The sequence below is a fragment of the Pipistrellus kuhlii genome, unplaced genomic scaffold (assembly GCF_014108245.1).
Source record: "Pipistrellus kuhlii isolate mPipKuh1 unplaced genomic scaffold, mPipKuh1.p scaffold_m20_p_7, whole genome shotgun sequence".
Classification (NCBI taxonomy): Eukaryota; Metazoa; Chordata; class Mammalia; order Chiroptera; family Vespertilionidae; genus Pipistrellus; species Pipistrellus kuhlii.
The window spans coordinates 19,535,211-19,552,942 of record NW_023425573.1 but is presented as its reverse complement, the minus strand read 5'-3'; the positions used below and the strand labels follow the sequence as shown (position 1 = coordinate 19,552,942).

General features: G+C 38.4%; 1 pseudogene; it reads left to right on the top strand.

Moving 5' to 3' along the window:
* The first annotated feature begins 464 nt into the window (after window positions 1–464).
* The window catches only part of LOC118709228, a 58,035-nt pseudogene continuing 40,767 nt past the window's right edge, over window positions 465–17,732 (top strand).

The following is a 17,732-nucleotide window of genomic DNA, read 5'->3' as shown; positions in this document are numbered from 1 at the left end:
CATCTACCCTTTCATACCTCAGTTTTTCCATCTGCAAAATGGAGGTGAATAATTATGCCTTTCTCACCATGTTGCTTTTATCCTCAGGATTGTCGAGATGTCCAGCCAGCTTCAAACATTAGGTGTCTACATAATAAGCCTCACAGCAAATCTCCTCTTGTATCTCATTGGTCAAAATGGATCACATGTACATTTCAAGAGCCAATCATTGGAAAGGGGATAGGATTACAATGATTGGTTTAACTAAATCAGGTATTATTTTCTGGACTTGGAAGGATTATTTCTGCTCCTTCCAGGAGATGGCCAACTTATCACTGAGTGCAATTCAGGTTCTATGAACAAGAAAAAAGTGGGGAGATGGGTGCTTGAAGATAACCAAATGTGTATCCTGAACATAACCACATGTGTCTCCTAGATTACCCTTGACATACCACTTTATAGGATTGTAGTGCAGTGGTTGTAACATGACTCCACCAATTCGCTATATGATCATGGACATGACATTTGAACTTTCAAACCTCAGTTTTCCCATCTGCAACATGGAGGTGAATAATTATGCCTATTCCTCAAGGTCAGAAGAAAATGTATGTGAAAGCCTTTTATCAAAAGAGCTCTCTTCAATTTTTATTTCAATTTAAAAATAGTTCATTATGTCTTATGAAGAAAATAATCACTCAGCTTTTCAGTTAAAGCTAACAACTGAACCTAGCTCTCTTGTGGTTTCTCATATAATCTTAAAAAAACTTTTATATTTGTGTACTATAATAAACATACAAAATTTGCATAAAATATAAAGGATAGCTTAACAGGTTTATTTACAATGAACATTTGTGTAATCCAGGCTAAGAAATAATATTATAAGTGCCCCAGAAGTCCTATATCTTCATTGCATCTATCTATCTATCTATCTATCTATCTATCTATCTATCTAATCTACCTACCTGGGATAGGGAATCTTTTTTCTACAAAGGGCCATTTGGATATTTATAACATCATTCATGGGCCATACAAAATTGTAAACTTAAAAATTAGCTAGCCAGCCGAGACCAGTTCGGCTCAGTGGATAGAGCGTCGGCTTGGGGACTGAAGGGTCCCGGGTTTGATTCCGGTCAAGGGCAGGTGCCTTGGTTGCGGGCACATCCCCGGTGGGGGGTGTGCAGGTGGCAGCTGATCGATGATTCTCTCTCATCGATGTTTCTAGCTCCCTGTCCCTCTCTCTTCCTCTCTGTGAAAAATCAATAAAAAAATATATTTAAAAAAATATTAGCTAGCCATATTTGGTCAAGCATTTAATTAACTCATCCTTAATGCCTTGGCAGGGCCAGACCAAATGATTTCATGGGCTTTATACAGCCCGCAGGCTGGCTGTTTCCCACCCCTGATATGTCATCTGTCTCTCTCTTGCATAATAATATACCCAGTAGTTTTACACTGTCTCATACTTACCTCAAAATCTCTTATGTTCTTGTATTGATCATTCTTTTCTATATTCTCCTGCAGTAACCATTATCAATGCACAAACATTTATTGTGTGTACGTTAGACACCGTGCCAAGAATAGTTTTCCCTCTCCATGAAAGCATTATATTATATTGATTTTTTTACAGAGAGGAAGGGAGAGAGAGTTCGAAACATCGATGAGAGTCATCGATCAGCTGCCTCTTGCACACCCCCTACCGGGGATATGCCCGCAACCAAGGAACATGCCTTTGACCGGAATCGAACCCGGGATCCTTCAATCCCCAAGCCGACGCTCTATCCATTGAGCCAAACTGGTTTCGGCACTTTTTTTTTTAATGTAATATATTTTATTGATTTTCTACAGAGAGGAAGAGAGAGGGATAGAGAATTAGAAACATCGATCAGCTGCCTCTTGCACACCCTCAACTGGGGATGTGCCCACAAACAAGGTATGTGCCCTTGATCTGAATGGAACCTGGGACCTTTCAGTCCTCAGGCCTAAGCTCTATCCACTGAGCCAAACCAGTTTCGGCTCCATGAAAGCATTTCTAAGTGTAACGTTCTTCCCAGGAGAAGAAGATCAAATTTTTGTTAACGTGATTTCTTCTGTTAAATGCCAAGGCTCAGAATGTCAGATTATTATGAATTTAAGCAAATCTTTCCCAACATTTGCAGAAAGATGCACCTTTAGAAAGTTTGAAGTTATTTTTAACCACAAAGATTTGTCAGTTGTTGACAAATTTTTAAGAAGATTTAAGTTTTTTTAGTACACTTTATTCATTTCTCTCTCTCTTTTTCCTTCAGGATGCTACCTCTAAATTCTGCATTATGCCTTGATATATGTTGCTTTATAAATTTTTAAGTAGTTTAATAATGAATGGATTTGAGGGGTTCTACGTCCAATCAAGATGGAGTAATAAGAACTGGATTTACCTTCTCACTTGAAATAACTGAAAAACTGGACAATAAAATGACAACATTCAACATATTGGACATTGGGCAACCAAGGCTAGCAGTCCCCAGTAAATAGGAAACAAATAAGGTGACCCTTAGGACTGCCCCAGTTTATTTTGTTTATGAAGTTTCCAGACTACAGTACACAAAATAGAGCATAGTATGTCTGAATTGAGAAGACAGTCTTTGGAAAACAAGGCAGCTAGAGTGAGCTGGGCAGAACACCTAACAGGAAAGAGTTGTATAGAGGTCTGCAGGAAGTTTCCCCTCCCCTAAACATTCAAGTGCTGATAAGTACATGTGCATGGGGAAACTCTCTCAGGCTGGGAGAGAACCACTCAAAAGGATTTGAGAGAATGGTGCCTGAACGTCACACAGGGCCAGGAATAGTGCTTGTTTCAATGGCCATAGTGGAGAATCCATGGGGTATTGCTTATAGGTACTAAGAAGGGCCTTTCCACAGAATCAGGGAAAACCAGACTAAATACTGCTCTGGTTCTATCTAATCAAGCAAGATCTGAAGGCTCAAATTATTTCTGAGTAATTTAATTGTGTCACAGAGTAAAATACAAGAATATTTACAGGAAAATAAAAATAATTAGAACCCAACAAGGGAAGTTCCAATTGTCTGGCATCCAATAAAAAATTATCAGGCATGCAAATAAGCAGAAAAATACTACCAATAATAAAGAGAAAAAGTAACCATAGCTGAGCCAGAAATGACAGATGATAGAATTAGCAACTATTATCAAAATAGTTATTACTGTATTATTGAACCTGCTAATTAGAGACATGGATGATATAGAATGACTCCAGTCAGTCTTCTAGGGAAAAATCCATAGTAAGTGAAATAAAAAAAGAAAGAAAAAAACTCTATGGGATTAACCATAGACTGAACATTACAGAAGAAAATATTAATGAATTTGAAGATGTAGTAATAGAAATTGCTCAAAATGACACACACAGGGGCAAAAAATGGAAAAAACAGAAAGGACAGAACAGCAGTGAGCTCTGGGAAAAGCTCAGATGGACAAGCACATATGTAACTGCAGTGCCCCTAGGAGAGGATGTGGGATGAGGGAGGGCAGAAAATGTATTTGAAGGAATAATGGTTGGAAATTTTCCAAATTTGATGAAACCTATTAATTTACAAATATAAAAAAGCTCAACAAACCCCAAGTATAAGAAACATGAAAAAAACGACATCAAAACACATCATAATCAACTTGCTTAAAGCCAGTGATAAAGAGAAAATGTTAAAAGTAACAATTGTGTTTGAGACTTTACTGTTTACTCACCTAAAACCACACAGGTACACCTATGTTCGTCCCCCCCCCCCCCCCCCCCCCTCTCATCTCTCCTTTCATAAGAAGTTTGAGTGAGGTCTTTCTGTCCCCAGCATTTGGTTTGATTGAAACTGAGCATTTGAGCATTTGCTTTGTGTAACTACAGAAGGACAACTTTTATTTTAAAAGCTAATTCATGTGATTTGGAAATTGCATATCCCCTTAATCATAAGAACTAAAACTCAAATGAGACAGCTGTTTCCATGTTCTTGCCTGGGAATCCATCCCCCAGCAAATGTTTCGCATAAACGTACAACGCCTTTAAGCTCTTGGTGATTATCTATAGCAATTAGGATGCTATGGCATCTGGTGTCTTCTTGATTAGATCTTTCATGAAAGTTCTAAGTGTTAAAAAATAAAATGGTGAGGATGAGTTGCCTCTTTTATGGAACAAAAGGCCTTTCTTTAGATGAGACAACCGCTTAGGAGTCGGACAGACATTTTCCACCATGGATGATACGGGGCAGCACTGTGGAATCACGGAAGGAATCCTAGAGATCAGCTTGCCTTCCCCTCTACAATTACAAAAGAATAACAGAAGTCCCAGGGGTATTTGATGGCTTGCCTTGTTTCCAGATTAGAAACCACTGACTTCTAGGCATTCTGATGTAATGAAATTCCAATTAACCAAATAATTTGATCATCCCCTTCTTATTGGTTGCAGTAGAGCTTGCTCCAAATGTTATTGCCAGGAGGGAGATTTCAACATTAAACCTTGGCCTTTTTAAGGCCAAAGTCCCTAACAATTGCTCCAAGTAACCAATTCTGAGATTTCAGGCTACTTTTAAATGCTTTGGTTATCCCCAACTCCCATTCTCTTTATTTTCCTTCTTAAGTTATCTTTTCATCTATTCTCTCTGTGTCTTTATATTTCTTTAATATCTGTTTTCATAAAACCAAATAACATACCAAACATTCCTTATAATGTGAAAATGCCATTTTGTCATTGAACAATACTCATCTGTTCCTTAGCTTTGTTGCTTCATAATTTCTAATGAGGCTGAATATCTGCTAGGTAATTGGAGTGCCACTCTTTCATTTGTGGTAAGACTACCCATCAGGCAAGAATGCCACAGAACCTATGCCTATGTTTAATGGTATAAAATTCAAGGATAATTAAACTGAAATACTGATAATACTTACAATGTGTGAAATCACAACTAAATAGTTCTGGTATTTGGAATCCTTGATTACAAAAGCACCATCTATATGCATCTTATTGAAATAAATGGAAATTCTCACCATACCAGACATGTTAATGCTCAATTATCTTCTATATATTTTTTTTTTTTACTGGAAACTTCTTAAACTAATAGATTATTATCAAAGCATATTTGAATGTATTAAACTCTCAAAAGTTAAAAAATCCTTTAAGTCTATCTATATAAAAACCTAAGTGACTGTCGCAACTGAAACAACTGAATGGATGACCGAAAAGGTTGTGTGGAGTGACCAGGCCAGCAGGGGGGCTACTGAGGGCTGACTAAATGACTGAGCAGTGAGGCTGTGTGGGGCAACCAGGTCAGCAGAAGGGTTAGTGAGGGATGACCAAATGACTGAACAGCAGGCTGTGTGGAGTGACCAGGCTGGCAAGGGGGACAGTTAGGGGTGACCAGGCTGGCAGAGGGGGCAATGAGGGTCAACCAGGCCAGCAGAAGGGGGTGACCAAGCTGGTGGGGGGGGACTTGGGGATGACCAGGCTGGCAGGGGGGGAGTTAGGGGCAACCATGCAGGTGGTGGTGGTGGGGCTGTTGGGGGAAACCAGGCTGGCAGGGGGGACAGTTGTGACCAGCCCATGGGGGGGCAGTTAGGGGTAATCAGGCAGGCTAGCAGGAAGCACTTAGGAGCCAGTGGTCCTGGATTGTGAGAGGGATGTCTGACTGCCGGCAGTTGGACATTCCCTGAGGGGTCCCGGATTGAAGGTGGTGCAGGCTGGGCTGAGGGAATCCCCTTCTCCCACCCCTGTGCATGAATTTCATGCACCTGGCCTCTAGTGTTTATATAAAAGAAAACAAATGAAAGAAACACACTTTTTCATAAAGTTGCAGGTAGTATTTTTCAGAAAGAAATTCTGTACATCTGCCTATAAGAAATTTCCTCTACTAAAGCTTATTCTGTCTTTTTTTAGTGCATTTTGGTGTACCTCTTGGAACTACCCACATGGTTGGGAAACCCATTAGCAATTGTGATGAGTCTTCCAGCCTTCCTCTTTCTCCCTCTGCCTGGTCATTCCCCCTCTGCACCATCCCCATCCCTGAGGGGCAACATGGCTTCTGCTTTTGGTTCTGTTTTATACTGAACCCACTTGGTTTATGTGTGTGTATTGTGGGACTTATTTGCTCTGTGTGCTGTAATCTTGTGTAAGAAATGGTCTCCTATGCCTTACCCATTACCCAGTTCCTTGACAGGAGAAGAAGGCTGCCCAGGTCTGTCATGGTAAAGTGAAATGCTTCAAAATATCTGGAAATGAGTCAACACATATATCTATCTCAATTGTCTAGAAATATTTTTAAGAACTCTGGTTGATATGGAATATATCAAATGCAGATGCACAAAACAGAAATCAGTTCTCTGCTGAGCCAACCTGTGTTCATTCACTCATATACTCATTCATTCATTCATTCATCATGGGAAAACATCTCGAGCATGTCTGAGGTGTTGTGCTTATTGCTGTGTAATTATGCTTTTAAAACAAATAACAATTACTTTGTTAAGCCATGCTATTTGTGCAGTGGTACCTCTGCTCATCTCTGAACTATTCAAGTGTTGGGATTGCACAAAGATGAATTATATGGATTTCCTGAGTCAGAAATCTGATATCCACTGTTCTTCCCAAGGTTCCACTAATGTCACAGGTAATTAATTACCATGATTTTTAAAACCTCCACTTATATCAAAGTATAATTTTTAGACAACCATGCTATTCCTTCATTGAGAGAACTTGCAATATGCTCTGCAGAGTTTCTGTCAATCCAGATTCCATTTGGACAAAATTGTGGAAATGCAGGTGGGGCTTCTCAACTAACTTTATGGAACACCCTGCTGATATTCTATATACCATCATCATCTCTTAACTTAAATAATTGCTGTGTCCTAACTTCCTGTTTTTGATACTCACTGTCCTCCCAGTTACCCTGAAGGAAAGACTCCAGGTCATCTCTATGCTTCCTTTTCCACTACTTCCCATTGAGACAAATACTTCCACGTTATTTATACCCTTTCTTTCCATCGTCACCTCTTTAGTTCATTGATTCATTAATTAGTTCACTCATATTTACTCATTCATTCTGAAAACCTTTATGGAGTGTTTAGTGTATGATATTTAGAGATATCTTGTCACTGAGATTTAAAGATAAGTAAGATGTCATTTTTATTCTTTAGGAGTTTATAGACTAGCTTGTAGAGGCAGGACAGCTAAGGGTATCATAGAAATTCAAACGGGCATCACCTAACTTTCTAAGTTTACCTTCCACTTTTTCTGGGTATGTAATATGTAGTACCCTATGCTCCAGCCAAATTTGCCTTCTCTGATCCCTGAAAATATTTCAAGTGTTCTGCTCTTTACCTCTCCTGTCCCCCCGTTCTGCCTCTTCTGTAAAAATCCTCTTATACATCAGTGCCCACTTGTAATGCTACCTCCTGACTTTCCTGCCTACCTGATACTATCTTTTTCTCCTTTCAACACACAGAACATATTTTTTTTGCATTTTCCTTATGTTATTATGTCACCTCACATTATAATTATGTACATACTGCATTATAGATCTTTCAGGATAAATGTGAATGACTTATCTTTGTTGACCAGATTCTCAAGAATATTGTTAAATTGAATTATGCAAGTGACAAGAAAGAGTTATTATATGGAAAGAAGGTTGAAGAGAGAGTCAGGGTGCTAGAGTCAATTTTCTCACCAATTTGTGGTTAAGCCCCCTACCCCCAAATCACTTAATCTCAAAGTCCTCATGTCTGCACCAACAAAATGGAAATATCAATTAATATTAATGCCTTATTTATATTATAGCATGGTGATAAATAAAATATTAAAACATGGATATAAAAATACTGAGAGCCACAGAAATATGTTATTGATGACAGAATGAAAGAAATTAAGGGTTTCTATGGAAAGTTCTAAGATGTGTCCAATACAAAAAAATACATATTTACTACTTTTTAACTAAGTCTATAATTCAAACTCTTTGAATATCCAGGAGCTGTCATAGAGATTCTAAAAGATTTTTCCAAATAAATTTTTATCTGAGAACATCTGCAACCAGTTCTTAGTTTCCACTTAGATGTATTATAAGAATCAAGTTCTTTGTCAAAGTCCAGGTCATGTCTTGTTTTATTGAAATAACATAAATTATACTACGTTCATGACTAATGTCCCTTTCAACTGGGGATGCTCTATCATTAACAGACTTCTAAATCTTCTGAGATTTGTCATCAGTATGGCTATAACCAAATTTCCAGGTTGCTCTATTACCTCTTTGTTTTATAATAGTTTTTTTTTGAGATAAGGATCTTTGTTTTTGTTTTGAGTTAGCTTTTTCTATATAAACTAAACAAGTCAACATTTCTATAACACCTGAAGAAACCTCCCCTTTCATCTCAATTAACCATGATTACTTAGGTATAGTTAAGATGAAAATACTAATTGGGGGATTAAGAAGCAAGGCACTGGCATGTATTGAGTAACCACTGTAGCTAAGGCACCATGCTAGGCAATTTGCATATATAACCACACATAATCCTCACAATCACCCCACTGAGTGGGTGCTATTGTCCCCATTTTATAGATGAGAAATCTAAGGGATTAAGAGCTCTCCCCAGGGCAAGTCTTGATTCAAATCCTGGTTTGTTCTTTGATGATTCCAAAGCCAGGATTCTTATTTTCTATGGTGCAATGCCTCCCAGGTTTTCTTTAATTACAGAGATATTTCTTCAAGGTCTACCTTACCTTCAGTCTACAGTGAATTTGCTGATGATAACATTGGGAATTTTTTACTTTTTTACATCTCCAATGTCTCTGGTACAGCCTTTTGGGGTCTAAAGATTCCATGAGTTAATATTGAATAAAGTGTGTCAAGGAAAGTCTTTCATCCTTGTAAACATTGCCTCAGTTACATTAAGCATTTTGTATTGTTCTTTTCCTTGATCAATTCTTCTAGATTAATGGTTATCCCTAAATTTAAAAGGGTAATATTCAAATAGACCCAACAGCTGAACCACTGGTCGCTATGACATGCACTGAACACCAGGGGGCAAATGCTCAATGCAGGAGGTACTTTCTGGTGGTCTGTAGGCTTCCATGGGGGAGCACCACTCACCCAGAAGCTGGGCTCACAGCTGGCGAGTGAAGCTGTGGTAATGGGAGCCTCTACCCATCCTTCTGGGGGATGTCTGCCTGCCACCTGCAGGAAGTGGGCCTAAGCCAGCAAGTGGACATCCCCTGAGGGGTCCTGGACTGAGAGAGGGTGCAGGCTGGGCTGAGCAGGAATGTCATGCACCCAGCCTCTAGTGAGTTATAAAGAGTTAACTTATTTGTTGCTTCCTTAGCTTTGTAATCATGCATTGTTGATTGCCTGAGGCCATCAAAGATGTGCCCAACTTCAATTGATCTTTTCTTATATGGAGCAAAAGCACATTTAAAAACATTTAGGAGGCCTATACAGTTTGGCTCAGTTGCAATAGCACCCTCAGTCTACATGATGATCAAATGTTCCCACCCATTGCCAGATGTCCCTGGGGGGCAAAATTACCCTTCTCCCCCAGTGGAGAACCACTGCTTTAAATTTCTTTATTGATTATGGTATCACGTAATTGTCCTCATCCCCCCATCCTCACCCCAAACTCCTCCCCACGTAAGCCCCCACACCCCTGTTGTCCGTGACCACTGGTTAGGCTTATATGCATGCATACAAGTCCTTTGGTTGATCTCTCCTCCTTTCCCTCACCCTTCCCTACCTTTCCTCTGAGGTTTGACAGTCTGATCGATGCTTGCCTGTCTTCTGGTCTGTTTTTGTTCATCAGTTTATGTTGTTCATTATTTCTCCTAGATGTGTAAGATCATGTTATACAAGAAATACACTTATAAGAACCAAAAATGAGACAAGCCATAATGTGGAGAACCATTGCTTTAAAGTATGACAAACAAACCAAGGGAGAATAAAGTACAAAGACTTATATGTCTACAGCAAAACCCATACTTTCAATACAAAGGCACCTTTTAAAGAAGTTGGATATGTCAATGTTTAAGAATGAGTTCTGTTTGATTAAATTGGGAGCACGAAATTAGATCACTGTTCACCTTATCCTTAACTTTATATGATATTCATTGGATTGCAAATTAGGTAAAATTAAAAAATATATTTTTATTGGTTTCAGAGAGGAAGGGAGATGAAGAGAGAGACAGCAACATCAATGATGAGAGAGAATCATTGATCGGCTGCCTCCTACACACCTCCTACTAGGGATTGAGCCCAAAACCCATGTCCCCTACTGGGGGTTGAGCCCACAACCTGGGCATGTGCCCTGACCCATGAGAATGGACCCAGTGACTTCTTGTCTGTTGGGTTGATGCTCAACCATTGATCTACACCCAGTTGGGCCAAATTAGGTAAATTTTTATTTCCCTTAAACACTTATATTTGAATCACTTGTTCTGTGATAAATAAGAAAACTTGGAATATTTTGGTTCTGCTTTCCCTCCTAAGTTGTTCATTTCAATTTTATATATTAGTGAGAGTTGAGGATATGATTTTTACTGATAGACATTCAAGGAAACCTAGGTCAAAGTGGCTGTGATTTTCCTAAGTTGATTTGCTTCTTCGTGAATTAAGTTGATTTTTTTTCATTCATTGTCTTACTTTATTTTTCAGTTTGAAGCCATTGTAAAATGTACTTTACCAAATCAAATGGTTAGTTACCCAAAGAGGAAACACCCTACCAAAGCTGAAGTATAAAATGCAAAGGAATTAGGCATTCATGTTTTCCTACTGAGCTGTCATAGAAATCTCTTCTAGCCCCTTATCCCTGCTTTAGCAAAGGGCGAGCAGAGGCCCGGCATACCCTGTTCTTTAGCATCCTCACCACAGCAGGGAGAGGTGGGGCTTGGCAAACGTTGTGCAGTGAATTCTTCTGCTTGTACTTCTTTCCTCTTTACTTAGATGGCCCTCTCCCCACAGCCTCCATGTCTTTTGTTTGTTGTGGGGGGGTGGGGGGGTGCGGGGGTGCCCCTCTGACTGAATTCCTTAACATGGGCATAGACTCATACTTGTCTAGTTTCTGGCAAAGTCTAGGCTGGAATATCACAAAAATGCATGAATAGTTGGGCCATTCCAATAAAAACTAAGAAACTTCTAATAAAATACTTGGATTGAATGTGAGAGCGAGGGGAGCAGGAGCCACTTCCTCCCCCTCCCCCCAAGCCTTTCTTTTCTCTCCCAATATTGAGCATGCCATTGACTTTGAACTCACTCTGGAATAGCCTCACTAGAACATCTATTTTTACAAGGCCTTGTGAAGCCCATGTCTTCACAACACTTAGGTAGATATTGTCAACATCCAGCAGATCTTTTTGGGTACTCCTGGAATATACCAAGTCACACATTATGGGTTGAGTTGTTGTGCCAGATACTCAAGCTGGGCAGACAGCAAGCCACTGGTGCCACAACTGGTGGATCAGGCTGTGGTTCTTGTTTTCCTTAGTAGGAATAGCTGGTTTGGCTTCTTAAAGGGTAGACTTACACGACATCTTCTCTTTCAGGCACACCTGTGTCCAATTAGAAGCAGGACTACTTCCAAGTCTCAGAAAGGTGCCAGCATTCCTGAAGGGTCTTCATGTTGGTCTTCAATTTGTTTACACTCTCAGCTACCAGCCTGCAGTATTTTCAAGGTTGCTGAGAAAAGCCATTGAATGACATAGGTTTCTGGCTATGAGAAACAGACCTGTCTTTATAAATGTTTCAAGATCCTATCACTCCCAGGTAGACTGTATATGTGTGTGTGTGTGTGTGTGTGTGTGTGTGTGTGTGTGTGTACTCTGGAAGGGGTCATCTGTGCTGACTGGCCACCCAGTTTTCACCTCCATGGACCCCCTTTTTATTTTCATATGGAGTGAATGCTTGAAAGGTTTGCCAAACAAACAAACTAACAACCCTTGAATTTATTAAGGAATTAAAAGAATCACAACACAATTCATACTCATTGTCCAAATTCAAACCATATAAAAGTTTAGAGTAGAATGTGAAAAAATGTGTCTATTTGTTCCCATCTGCCCTCTTCTCCTTCCTGGCAGTAACTGCTGTTACCAATTCAGACAACCTCTCCCCATTTCCTTTTCTATTAATGTACTTAGAAGGTATATTGAGTATATATATAATCTGTTTACATTTTCTGAACCTAGACAAGAGTGTAAGGTGCATGTATCTATGTAATACATGTTTTTCTGTGACTTTCATGTTTTATTCTATAACATATCTTGAAATGGTGCTTGCCCTCTTTCTAGTTTCATAGAATTCTATTACATGGATAAGCTATAATTTATTTAGTTTTTCCATTATTATTGAGCATCCAGTTTCTTCTCCCACCTCTTGGTACCATAACCACAATGCTGCAATAAGCTGGTACATATATTGGGTCGGCAGCTAAGTAATTGCGGGTTTCACACATATATGGCTTCAGTTGAATTTTTAGGTTTGCAGACGTAGTACAAATGTAAAACACATTTTGTTATTTGATAGTTGGCTATTCAGCTGTTAATCAGTAAAAAAAGTTTTTTGATCTGTTTTGTAGTTTTTGTTTGGCGTTCGTTGAAAAATGGAAAATCAAAAGGAACATTTTTGTCATATTTTGATTTTTTATTTCCACAAAGGGAAAAACGTATCCCAAGCTCATAATAAGTTATGTGTTATTTATGGTGACGAAGCCTTAAAAGAATGGCAGTGTCAAAATTGGTTTGCCAAATTTTGTTCTGGTGATTTTTCACTCAAAGATGAAAAACGCTCTGGTCGTCCAGTTGAAGTTGATGACGCCCTAATCAAAGCAATAATCAATTCGGACTGTCACAGTACAACACGTGAGATTGCAGAGAAGCTTCATGTATCACATACATGCATTGAAAATCACTTAAAACAACTTGGCTATGTTCAAAAACTCGATACATGAGTTTCTCACGAACTGAAAGAATCACAGTTAACGCAACGCATTAGCAGCTGCGATTTGCTAAAGAAACATAATGAAAATGATTCATTTTTAAAACGACTGATAACTGGCGATGAAAAATTGGTTGTTTACAACAATATCAAGCGGAAAAGATCGTGGAGCAGGCCAGGTGAACCAACTCAAACAACATCAAAAGCTGATATTCATCAAAAGAAGGTTTTGTTATCAGTTTGGTGGGATTACAAAGGAATTGTCTACTTTGAACTCTTACCACCCAACCAAACGATCAATTCTGATGTCTACATTGAACAACTAACGAAATTAAACAATGCAGTTAAAGAAAAGTGGCCCGAATTGACAAATCGAAAAGGTGTTGTATTCCATCATGACAATGCAAGGCCACACACATCTTTGGTCACTCGGCAAAAATTAATGGAGCTTGGTTGGGATGTTTTGCCACATCCACCATATAGTCCTGACCTTGCACCATCTGATTACTTTTTGTTTCGATCTTTACAAAACTCCTTGAATGGTAAAAATTTCAATAATGATGATGATGTCAAATCGTACCTGATCCAGTTTTTTGCTAATAAAAACCAGAAGTTTTTTAAACGTGGGATTATGATGCTGCCTGAAAGATGGCAAAAGGTCATTGATCAAAATGGGCAATACATTACAGAATAAAGTTATTTAGTTCCATAAAAAAATTGTCTTTGATTTTCTTTAAAAAATACGCAATTACTTAGTTGCCGACCCAATACATTTACTAGAGGCCCAGTGCACAAAATTTGTGCACTCAGGTAAATCCCTCAGCCCAGCCTGCACCCTCTCACAGTCTGGGAGCCCTTGGAGAATGTCTGACCAATGGAGTGGGTCTAATCCATCAGTCGGACATCAATAGCACTGCCACGGAGGTGGAAGAGGCTCCAGCCACCACTGCTGTGCTCACCAGCTGTGAGCCTGGCTTCTGGCTGAGCAATGCTTCCCCTGTGGGAGTGCATGGACCTCAAGGGGGCAGCTCCATTAGCCTTTTATTATATAGGATGACATTAGGTAATTCTTATATTTTTTGAAAATGTTTTATTAACCAAAGACACATGCATCTGCCAATCAGTCTTCCCAGTCAGGATGAGGTCATTAGTATTACTGCATTGAGCTGAAATAATTCTGGCCAATAGCTTAGGAATGTGAGTATTTAGTGAGCCTGTTCTGTTTTATTTGGAAAACCTAGTGGGTATTTGTTAGACTCTTTGAAATGCTGAAAACAGTCTTCAGATCTTCTCCCTTCCCCATGCCACCCGACTGTAAGTGTATTCTACACATATAGAACTCAGGGGAAAATAGAAAGTTCAACTGGTTGTGTGTGTGTTTTTAAAAAATATATCTTTATTGGTTTTAGAGAGAAAGGGAGAGGGAAAGAGAGATAGAAACATCAATGATGAGAGAGAATCATTGATTGGCTGCCTACTGCATATCCCCTACGGGGGATTAAGCCCACAACCTAGGCATATGCCCATGAACAAAATCAAACCTGGGACCCTTCAATCCGCAGGCTGACACTTTATCCAAACCAGCTAAGGCTGGTTGTGGTTCTGATTTGCAAAATTAAAACTGAAAAGCATAAACAGTTTGACTTTCTTAATATCTAATCTACTTGACTGAACTGATTTATTTAATGAGCTTAATCAATCTTTTGGGGGTCTTTATATAGACTGAATATATGGATTTAACTACATATACCAAATATACTTCTGACTTTATTAATTATTAATTTCATGTAGTTAAGCATGATAGATAACCCAGTAATTTTGATCTTTCAAAATTTTATGGAAGTTCTTTATAAATTACATTATAATCTTATTGGAAACTCTTAATGATTCTGATATAGTAAAACTAACTCTATAATTTGAGCACTGTAGAGAGACCTGGATTCAAATTCAATTTATACTGAGATTAGTTGTATGGTCTTGGGAAAGTCACATAGATTCTTCACATGTAAAGAGTGAGTAGTAACGAGACTGCAGAGGTGTGAGGATTAAATCAGATAATGTCTTTAAAAGCACTTGGTTTATTGCTTGAAATGTTAGAGATTTGATATTATTAATAAGCTCTTATTATTATTAGCTGATATATGGACTACATGTTTATATTTTTAGAAAAGACATGACCAAACTCAGAAGATGCCTCAATTGGGTTAATAAGAAGTCTTCCATGAGAGTGTAAAACTCTCTTCACCGTGTCCCAGAGAGAAGAAAATGGTTGTTATTGTAGTCACTTTAGCCATTAGAACACTGAGATACTGTGAGATTAAGCAAACTCCCATGGCGACACAGTATGTCAGGTAGGGAACCAGAACTGCCTTTCCAGGGGCTTGATTCCAATCCTTGGCCAGTAGGCACATTGTTTCTTTACAGAATGGTGCCCTTTTTAGAATCCTCTATAAAATATTGGAGTTGAGAGACAAAACTGATGGCCATGTGATGGCTGGAGGCAATCATTACATATAGTACTCTCAAGTGGACATGATTTGATCACAGCACATCTGAATTTTTGAAATCCCAAATCAGCACTGTCTTACTTGGCTTGACTGCACATGGGGTGTTTTTAGAACCAGAACAAATACATTACCTTTCTTTGTAGAAGAGATTATATTTTAAGAGAAATCTATAATTATTACTTTAAGCTTAAGGCATGAAATATTTTCAAAACTCGTCAGTAAACAGAACATTGTCATTAATTTGTTGTTGTGTTTGTATAATTTCAAGAAATATTGGTCATATATTACTTAAAATTTTAGAGATTTGGGCACCATCCATTACAGAATGGATTAATTTTATGGTTTCTATTTGCATTTGCACAAATTAAAATTTAAAACCTCACTTAATTTTTTTGAACCACTTACTTTAATTAGTTCTATAAGCAGAGCCTGTTAGACAGCAAGTTTCACAAACAGTCCAATGTCTTCTATATGCTGTTGTTATCATATAGTTGAGTTCTTTTATGTTGCACATACTGGTGTGATAGGACTGATGCCTGAATTATAAATTAACCTGCTGTATCAGTTTCCCTCAGTGACAAGTTCTATATATACAGATTTGCAAAATAATGACAAATCTTTCTCTGTAGGGGTCTTCTTTTGTATTAAAGAGCAAAAGCATTAACTTCTTATGGACAATGGTCAATTTAATCTTTTTTAAAAATATATTTTATTGATTTTACATAGAGAGGAATTGAGAGGGATAGAGAGTTAGAAATGTTGACCAGCTGCCTCTTGCACACCACCCACCGAAGATGTGCCCACAACCAAGGTACATGCCCTTGACCGGAACCGAACCTGGAACCTTTCGTCCGCAGACTGATGCTCTATCCACTGAGCCAAACTGGTTTCGGCTTTTTTTTTTTTTTTTTTAAAGGAAAGCCAATTCTTGGTCAGAATGTTTTAATCTAAGTTTTTAAGAACCCTGAACTAAGTCATTGACTTCACAAAGATTCCCAACAGCTAAATAATGGACCCAAAGAGTCAACTTCAGTGATCTCAATTTATAGTGAGGATAACACAGTTTGGGAAGCAACTATTATGATTGGATGACTGACCAACCAGGGGGAAGATACTCAATGCAGGAGGTGCCCCCTGGTGATCAATGTGCTTCCACAGCCAACTTCCCATGGTCCCTCCCCCCAGCTGGCTGGCCCTGATCAGTCAGGCAGAGGGACCTCACCCATGCATGAATATGTGCATTGGGCCTCTAGTTATAAACTAATATTCATGCAATATTCTTCCCCCAGGATGCAAATAGAATGTTGCTAGCACTCCAACACCCTCAGCATGCCTCTTTTTTAAGAAATCTTCCTCTCTGGTAGCCACTCTCCTATTTTCATATCCTTTTATGGGATTATGCTATCAAATATCTATTATAGTACTCATTTTCTTTATAGTTTTACTACTGAATTATGCATGCTTTAAGAATACAAATAGAGCCACACAGAATGTATGCTGTTCAATCTGTCTTATTTTGATCAATCATATATCATTAATTTTTTATTTAGAAGGAAACAATGAAAAAAATTAAATTACAAAAATAAAATAGAACAAAGAACACCCATTTATCTTTTATCTAGATTTACCTCAGTTGCTTCATTACTTGTGTGTGCTCTCTCATCCCATATATACATATTTTTTCTGAACTACTTGAAAGTAAGTTATATACTTTCTGGCACTTTAACCAATAGATACTTAGGATATGTTTTTCTTAAGAGTAAAGATATCTCTTATGTAACCACAGTGCAGTGATCAACTTTATAAATTTACATTGATACAATACAATGTGTTGTCCATAACTCATCCACATGTGTTAGATAAGCTAATAACTGTTTATAGCATTTCCCCCTTCCAGTAAAGCTTCCCTCCTGCACAGGACCTAGCCTGTTTTTGTACTTAGTTGTCATGTCTCTTTGATGTCCTTTAATCTGGAATATTTCCTCACCTTTTCTCTTTTTTTTTTATCTGAAAATTTATTTTTGTAATGCATACACTCCACCCCCTATAAATAGACTATTTCTCATTCCATGTTTGTTTGGTTTAACAGTATTTCTTAAAATTCATCCATATTTTTTGTAGTTTTCCCCATTTTTGTTGCTAAATCATGTGTGCCTCGCATAAAGAACGCCTCGCACAGCGAACGCTGCACACAACGAACTTCATTTCATGATTCATACAACGAACTTCGTTTCACACAACGAAGTCGCCCGAGCTTCCACGATCGCTGCCGATGTATTGCATCCTTCCTCGCAGGCACTGCAGGCAGTCGTT